The sequence below is a fragment of the Lactuca virosa genome, chromosome 3 (assembly GCF_052849685.1).
Source record: "Lactuca virosa cultivar CGN04683 chromosome 3, Lactuca_virosa_CGN04683_v6, whole genome shotgun sequence".
NCBI lineage: Eukaryota > Viridiplantae > Streptophyta > Magnoliopsida > Asterales > Asteraceae > Lactuca > Lactuca virosa.
The window spans coordinates 442120892-442129565 of NC_136428.1; positions in this window are offsets into that span (position 1 = coordinate 442120892).

Sequence of the window (8674 nt, forward strand, 5' to 3'; positions counted from 1 at the left end):
CATCGCAGGGGCCGACCCTCTGTTCGGCTGCAAGGGCTAGGAGGTTCCTGCAGCAGGGTTGTACGAGATTCCTGGCATATATCTCAGATACAAGGGTAGAGATCACGAAGGATGTAGGCAGTGTGCCAGTTGTTCAGGACTTTCGGGATATTTTCCCTGAAGAGTTACCAGGGGTGCCTTCAGAGAGGCAGGTGGAATTTCGCATCGATTTGGTGCCGGGTGCCGCTCCGATAGCAAAGGCACCATATTGGTTGGAACCACCTGAGATGCAAGAGTTATCTACACATCTTCAGGAGCTGTTAGACCGAGGGTTCATTCGTCCGAGCAGTTCCCCGTGGGGAGCACCAATCCTTTTCGTGAAAAAGAAGGATGGATCCCACAGGATGTGCATAGATTATAGGGAACTAAACAAGCTAACGGTGAAGAACCGTTACCCGTTGCCAAGGATCGATGATTTGTTCGATCTGCTGCAGGGTGCGTCCTGGTTTTCCAAGATTGATCTTCGGTCGGGCTACCATCAGATGGGGATTCAGGATGAGGATATTGTTGGATTAGTGTCTAAGTCCATAACTATAATTGGTATGTACTCGACCCGATTGGCATGGTCTATTTGGGTTGCATGGCATCGGAATAATTTGGATAGACTTTTGTGAGAAAAGGATAATTATGATTTGTTAATATATTATAAGTTCTAATATATTAATATGAAATCATATTATTTAATTAGTATTGATCAATAATTAATTTGGAATTAATTATATGATCAAAAGGAGACTAATTAAATATATGGGGATTGATTGTGTAAATCATTCATTCTTATATATGTGGGCTTATGATCCATAGTTCTTCATGTTGGGCTAAACCCATGGATACTCCATGGAGGTTTTAACCCATGGAGCATGATGAATATGGAAAGACATGACTTACATCGTGTAACCCTAATAGCCACCATATTTAAGGACCCCATGGCTCAAGAAATTGGCACTAGTGTGTGTACACATGAGGGCTAGCCAATTTGAGCATAAGAACCTTTTCTCTCAAGTTATTCCATGATGTTGGTGATGTTTTGTGAACCATTTAGGGTTGTATGTGCACCATAGGATGTTGTATTATACCAAAAACATAACAGTGGTATCAGAGCCATGGGTTGTTTTCTATTATATTTGATGCAAATGTTTGATTTTCAAAGTTGAAAACAAATAGAAAAAAACATGAAGTTTGTCAAATTTTAAGATAATTACTTGATTTTATGGAAAACTAATTATTTGTAAAATTTGAGTCATTTTACTACAAAAGTTGAATTAGGTCAATTTATTAAAAGATAGAATGATATGATTATTTTATTTGTTTTAAAAGTTTGATCTAAATTTTTTAAGGAGTTACAAATTTTGTCATAAAATTTTGGGACTCAAAAGTCTTTTTTAAAAGTTATGATCTTAAGAGTTTTGAAACTTCCATAAGTTATGGATTATCAAAAGTTTTTCTGTGTTACCTTGTTTTATGAGTTAATTTAGATTAATGAAAAAACTTTGTGTTAGTTGTTTTCAATCCAAATTAATTTACAAATTGTTCATAAAATGTGTTTTTGTAACTTGTCCTCAAGTTATATAAAAAGACACATTTATGATTCTTAAAACTCATAAATAATGTCATTGGTTACAAAATGAAGAGTCTTTTTCTCATAAATAGTTTTTATGAACTCCATAACTTGTCCTCAAGTTATGGATGTTCAAGAGTCTCTTAATTTAAGTCTCTAAAACTTTAATTAAAGTCATAAGTTATGAAAATCAAAGAGTTTTGAATAGTTTCAAAACTTGCCCTCAAGTTTTGGAATTTGTAATGTTTCCCCTCATGAATACTTTAATTCCAAGTTAAGCCCTTAGAATTTTAAAAGTTAAAATTCAACCCTTATACTTTATAGTATTATAAGTTAATAATATATATATATATATATATATATATATATATATATATATTATATATATATATATATATATATATATATATATATATATATATATATATATATATATATATATATGTATAAGATCAAGTCAGTCTTACCGTTAGTAGGCCTCATTCACGAAGCCGGTCTATAAGGGGGGTATAAGGTTACTGCCTATAAAATAGCAGTTTAATGGGTGTCCACTCTCACCCACCGCTTCCTTGACTGGTGGAGGGTCGTTAGCCGAACGGGTAGGACAAGGACTAGAATTCTCCCTTCATTAAAAGTATTAATGATAAATATAAAGTAACTAAACCTTTTATAAATTCCCAATCTTAGTTACTTTAGGAAAATGTGAATTTGGTGCTAACCCATGAAATTACACTTTGCACTTTGCTTAAGTCAGTTAGTGGAGCGCGTGTGGTTAACCGGCACGCTAGCTTGATTTAACAAGGTAGGCAAAGGGTAACTTAATGTTTATCATAGTATCGGTGGAGCGTGTGTGGTTAACCGACACATCGATTGAGGGGTAAATATTAAGGGTACCAAGTATATTTGCATGGTTATTCACACCTTGTTTTGTGATCCTCGACATCCCAGTCACAAAACCTGAGATGGCACAATCGAGATTGAAACATGCCATTGAAAAGTACAATGAATCTCAAAAGATCTAGGAGTTTCAAATCCAATTAAAACCTAATAAATTATTTCATTTTTCATGGTGGAAATTGGTGAATCGTCATTCGCCTACCTTCAAATATTCTATAGCTTGGATTACGGCATCCCTCTTCCAAGTTATAAAATATTGTGTTGGGTCCTAGCCTTAATATTTCATATTGGGTGTTATATTAAGGACTTTAAATCAACTATCTTAAATATCTCCCAAAAGATGTATGGTTCATACATCTATGATCTCCCCAAAAAAACTCTTGGAACAAGTTTTCCTAATGATGATGATGTCCCGGAAATCATTCTTCACTCCCTCCACCTCCTCCAATTATTCTCCCTAACCCATAAGTTCAAGGCCACTCAAGCCTTATTGGCAAGCAAGGTCTATGTGTGCTCACATCTTGGAGATGAAGTCACATATTTACAAGCCGAGAGAGTTGGGTGTCAAAGTCTTGAGGAAGTTGGATGTTGACTAATCACTTCCTAAGACACATAGTGAGTTCTTTATGGACTACTATGTAAAAGACTATGACATGACCCTTAATGATCTTATCTATTTGCTTGGTGCTGCTGAATCACCAATGATTTGGAGCACTGGTAGAGAAAATTTGATTAAGAAGATCAACTTCCTAGACTTTCATGGACATTGACAATGGTAACATTGAATATCCAGAAAAGTTTCTCTTCCCAATGGAAAGGGATCGGCCATAGTCAACTCGGTTGACCAAATGGTTAAGAGAATGGCTAAGTCTGAGATAGTTCCTTTGTACCATTCCCAAAGGGTCCATATGTGTTTATTGCCAAAGGAAGGGGCATTGGTTGCGAAGCTGCCTTAATTACCTAAAAGATCTGAGAGAAGGTCTAGTCAAAAAGCTTGACTCTGCTTCAGGTAAGTCCACTATCTAACTCTCTTAAGTTCCTATTTGAAGATTCTTAATACATTTTTAATGTATGGCAGGATCAAGCAAAGGGAAGGGAACTTAGAAAAAGAGTATGTTGAATCTGATCGCGAAGATGGATTTCAATCGCATGGTTCGAAGATCGGATTCTTGAGCTACTACTTAGAGAGTTATGATAGATTGCTAGGAAATATGTAATAGCATAGTTTCCATTTAAAGTTACATTGTAAGGAAAGTTTTTCCGCATTTGATAAATAAATAAAATTTTGTTTTATTTTATATGTCCTTGAAATGGCACTTATGGAAAATTGATGTTTGTATATTTGTAGCAATAATGGAAATATAAATTTGATTCTTTCGTTTGTGGTGGTGTCTAAATTTACCAAATAAGGAAAGATTCTCATCACCCAAGGTTTTAGTTGGATAGAAACTTGGAAATCATGCAAGTTGTATAGTATGATGAATGAGATTTTTCATCTTTGGAAAATTAAGATTAATTCCTTGTTCACATGTATATGTGAGTCAAGTGAAGGACTAAGGGATCGAGTACACATTCTGGTGCACGGATCATGTCCACCACAAAAGATCGATAAGACTATTCGTCATGATTTACTAAAGCCTAGGAAATATGGTTATACTTACAAGTTTAAGTATAATTCTGAAACATTAGAAAAGTTTCGATGTATGGCAGAACGAATGAGAATAATCAAATTTGGCAGAAGGATAAAAGTTTCTCAAATCTGAAAAGATGGGAGAGTACTTTAGTATCATGTTTTGTGATCATCTTAATGATTTAGAAATCATGTCACAATTAGTCCTCTAAGGACATCTTAGTGCATTCTTATGACTAAGAAGAGGAATCTTAAATTTTTGGAATGGTTAAATCAAGAAGATGAGTCATACTTTGTTCCAAAACAAATCTTAGAGTCATACTCCAAGACTGTAAGTTGAGTGACCTATCTTAAAGAAAGGTTTATAACACTTGTCAAATGTAAGAGTAAAAGTGTCCTACTCTTGTACATTTGAAATTGGTAAGTTGTGATGTTTTGGATAAAACAAAGACCAACTAAGGCCAATTGTGTGAAGTGTTTGTCTTGATAAAGAATCTGCACTATCTCTTGAATATTTGGCAAGAAAATCTTATATGTCAAGAGGACAGTGGGAGTCTTAAAAATATTGAATAGTTTCAAGAACTAAACAAGAGTAAACCTATTGTTAGTCACTAGCACACAACTTGAGGTTTGTAACCTATTGTGTTGCATATTCTTGTTATTAAGGTTATGAAAAATTCACATGGATAGGAACACTTACACCATAAAAAATCTAAGTGTCATAAGGTTTCTCTCCGAGTCATGAAAATGATGGTGAGGAAACGCTTTCACTAAGTAGATTTTAAGGAGATAGCAATTGTGATATTTGCATTCTCAACAGTCGTTAGTGGAGCATGTGCGGTTAACCGATACACTAACCTGGTCCTGTGAGGAATGGCTAAGGTCTAACCAATTGAGACTATGATTACGACATCCCTTTTCATAGTTCTGAAATTGTTTAGACACACATGTGTGCTATCTAAGGAAAGGTGTAGTATTTTGATAAAGTTTTGTCAAAGTATTTCGTATCAGAAGTCTGAACTTTGGTAAGAAAGTCAATAAAGTATTGACATCTAGAAGTCCAGTTGTTTTCTGATACATGTCAAAGCTAGTGGGAGCATAAGTGTTATGCTAATAATCATCATGTTAGTGGGAGCATGATAATTATGATAAGTATTGCAAGTTAGCAATGTTAATTATAGAAAACAAAGTTTCAGTTCTTAAAGTTGTAGGGGTTGGAAAAGTCGTTTTGCTATAATTAAGGGAGAGGATACACTTCATTTCAATTCTAAAAGCTTAGATTGAGATTTTAATCACCTTTAGTCAATGATATATATATGAATTTTATGTTGGAATGGTTCAACATAAGAAAATTCTATATATTGCGTTCTCAAAATTCGATTATGATTACAACATCCCTCCTCATAATCAAATTTTGAGAACATGGCAAATAAAAATTTTATAGCATGAATCGTGTCCCATATGCTTCGGGTATAGGATCAATTACATGTGCTATAATATTTATCCTTTCTAAATTTTCCAAATGCCTGGGACATTAAGAAGGGAAAAGGTCTAGAATTGGATATGACTAAAATGATTAAGCAATTGTCGAGGACAATCTAAGGTTTACCAAAGATTGGTTGCTTAGGGACAGTTGGAAGTATGGTGTAAATTTTTGGAGAGGACCATTTTGACATATTCTGAAAAGAGGCAACTCTTATTCAGAAGTGATAGTCAAAATGAGAGTATGGAAATATTCCCATAGGTGGAAGTTATTCATTAAATCTGTGTAAGATTAGGAAACTTAATGCAAGAAGGACGTTCAAAGCAATGTACTTTGAATATGAGACTTCGTTTCCATGGAGTTGATCTCCATTGGAATACTCTGTAATGTCTGTTGACAAGTCTTGGTGACTCTGTGCATAATCGTTACAAGAGGATCAATGCATATAAGTTTAGAATCTAACAGATTTAGGCAAATGGCAGGAATTTGGAATTCTTGCATTTACAGTAAGGATTTGGGATTGTGAAATGAGAATCATTGGAAGTATGTTTAATCGATCTATTTCACAAAGTAAAGATCATAGACAAACTTAGTGTGCATACTTGGTGTATGGCATAACTAATGTTTGGAAAAACATAGTGTACATACTTGGTGTATAGCATGACTAGTGTTTAGAAAACATAGTGTACATGCTCGGAGCATGGGACAGCTATTGTTTTAATTCAAGTATAAAGTTGATAGTTTGAAACAGTATGCAATAAATGATGGGTAATCAATACGGTAATAAATAAAAGGTGTTTTATTTATATTCATAAGTTCTGAGACCATATTGGATTCAACTATTCTTGTGTTTCACTTTGCATGTTTTGACTTCCAGAATAACTAGGTCGTTCTTCCTGAATGACTAAGTTATTTAAACCATCCACAGTCGGTCATATGTTGGAAGTAGATATGAATCAAGACTGTCATGAAGCTGGTTTGTAGATGTCCAATGTAGTGGACATAGCAAGAGTTGCTGCAACATTCATGAGTGCTCATAAGTTCTGAGTATTGGATTAAACCCACTCTCATTTGAATCACTTCATGGATTTTATCATGAGTGATCATGAGACGATAATATCTTATATTCTTCAAACTTTGAGATATGACTTGTTACCTATGAGTTGGTTATGCATTAATTGTACGAAAACACATTGGTAACTCGATGTTATAAGACGTGCCTTTGTGTATGATTCAACAAGTAGTAGAACAAGCATATGAGTCGAAGTTTATCCATTCCTTTTACCCTTGAAGGGATAAAAGCGATATCTGTGGGCCCCTCGATGATTTAGTGATGACACCCCGAAGTGCTTGGCCAAGCCAGGACTAATGTGATTTGTTCAATTAGTCGGTCGTCATAAATCGGAAATCGGGAAACAACAAATGGATAGAGAGAATGATTATATCCATGTCTCAGTCTATATGATATCTAGAATGGAGGAATATATGATCCCTTATCTAATGGATACGTCATTGATTTGTTCAGAGTTCGACAACAACTTTCAAGAGCTACGATTGCTAGTCGGGTTTCGAAGTCATACGTAATAATAGTTTTAGACTTATCCAAGTGGGAGACTGTTGGATTAGTGTCTAAGTCCATAACTATAATTGGTATGTACTCGACCCGATTGGCATGGTCCATTTGGGTTGCATGGCATCAGAACAATTTGAATAGACTTTTGTGAGAAAAGGATAATTATGATTTGTTAATATATTATAAGTTCTAATATATTAATATGAAATCATATTATTTAATTAGTATTGATCAAGAATTAATTTGGAATTAATTATGTGATCAAAAGGAGACTAATTAAATATATGGGGATTGATTGTGTAAATCATTCATTCTTATATATGTGGGCTTATGATCCATAGTTCTTCATGTTGGGCTAAACCCATGGAGTAACCCATGGATACTCCATGGAGGTTTTAACCCATGGAGCATGAAGAATATGGAAAGACATGAGTTACATGGTGTAACCCTAATAGCCACCATATATAAGGACCCCATGGCTCAAGAAATTGGCACTAGTATGTGTACACATGAGGGCTAGCCAATTTGAGCATAGGAACCTTTTCTCTCAAGTTATTCCAAGATGTTGGTGATGTTGTGTGAACCATTTGAGGTGTCACACTTGAGGCACTAGGCTCTTAAGCTCCATGGAATCAAGCTACAACAAAGAGGTTTGTAATTCTACTAGAATTTATATTATATGCTCTTCATATTATGCTAGTTAGAACAATACCTTGGAAAAATTGATATTTGCATGTATAATAGAGAAAACATAGATCCAAGGTATTTAGGGTTGTATGTGCACCATAGGATGTTGTATCATACCAAAAACCCAACAGATATACCGAAGACGGCTTTCAGGACTCGGTATGGGCATTATTAGTTTGTAGTGATGCCATTTGGGCTCACCAATGCCCCAGCAGCGTTCATGGACCTTATGAATATGGTGTGTAGACCGATGCTGGATCGGTCAGTGATCGTTTTCATTGATGATATATATTGGGTTTTAGTATACTACAACATCCTATGGTGCACATACAACCCTAAATACCTTGGATCTATGTTTTCTCTATTATACATGCAAATATGAAGTTTCCAAGATATCACCCTATACTAGCATACAAATATCATATACTTGGGTAATAAAATAGATAGAATACATACCTTTTTTTTATGTAACTTGTCTTCATGAAGCTTGAGTGCCTAGTGCCCCAAGTGTGACACCTCAAATGGTTCACACAACACCATTAACACTTGGAATAACCTTGAGAATAAGGATACTTTGGTTCTCTCTAGTGAAATCGGTCTTGCCCTTTTGTGTACACACACTGGTGCCAATTTCACTAACCAAGGACATCTTTATATAGTGTCGAGATTAGGGTTAAACCCTAATACCCATGACTTTTCATTTCATATGATCCATGGGTTAAACACTCCATGGACTATCCATGAAAGCTTAGCCCAACCTAAATGAACTTGGCCCATCACACACATATATCTTAGAGTCCATATTTA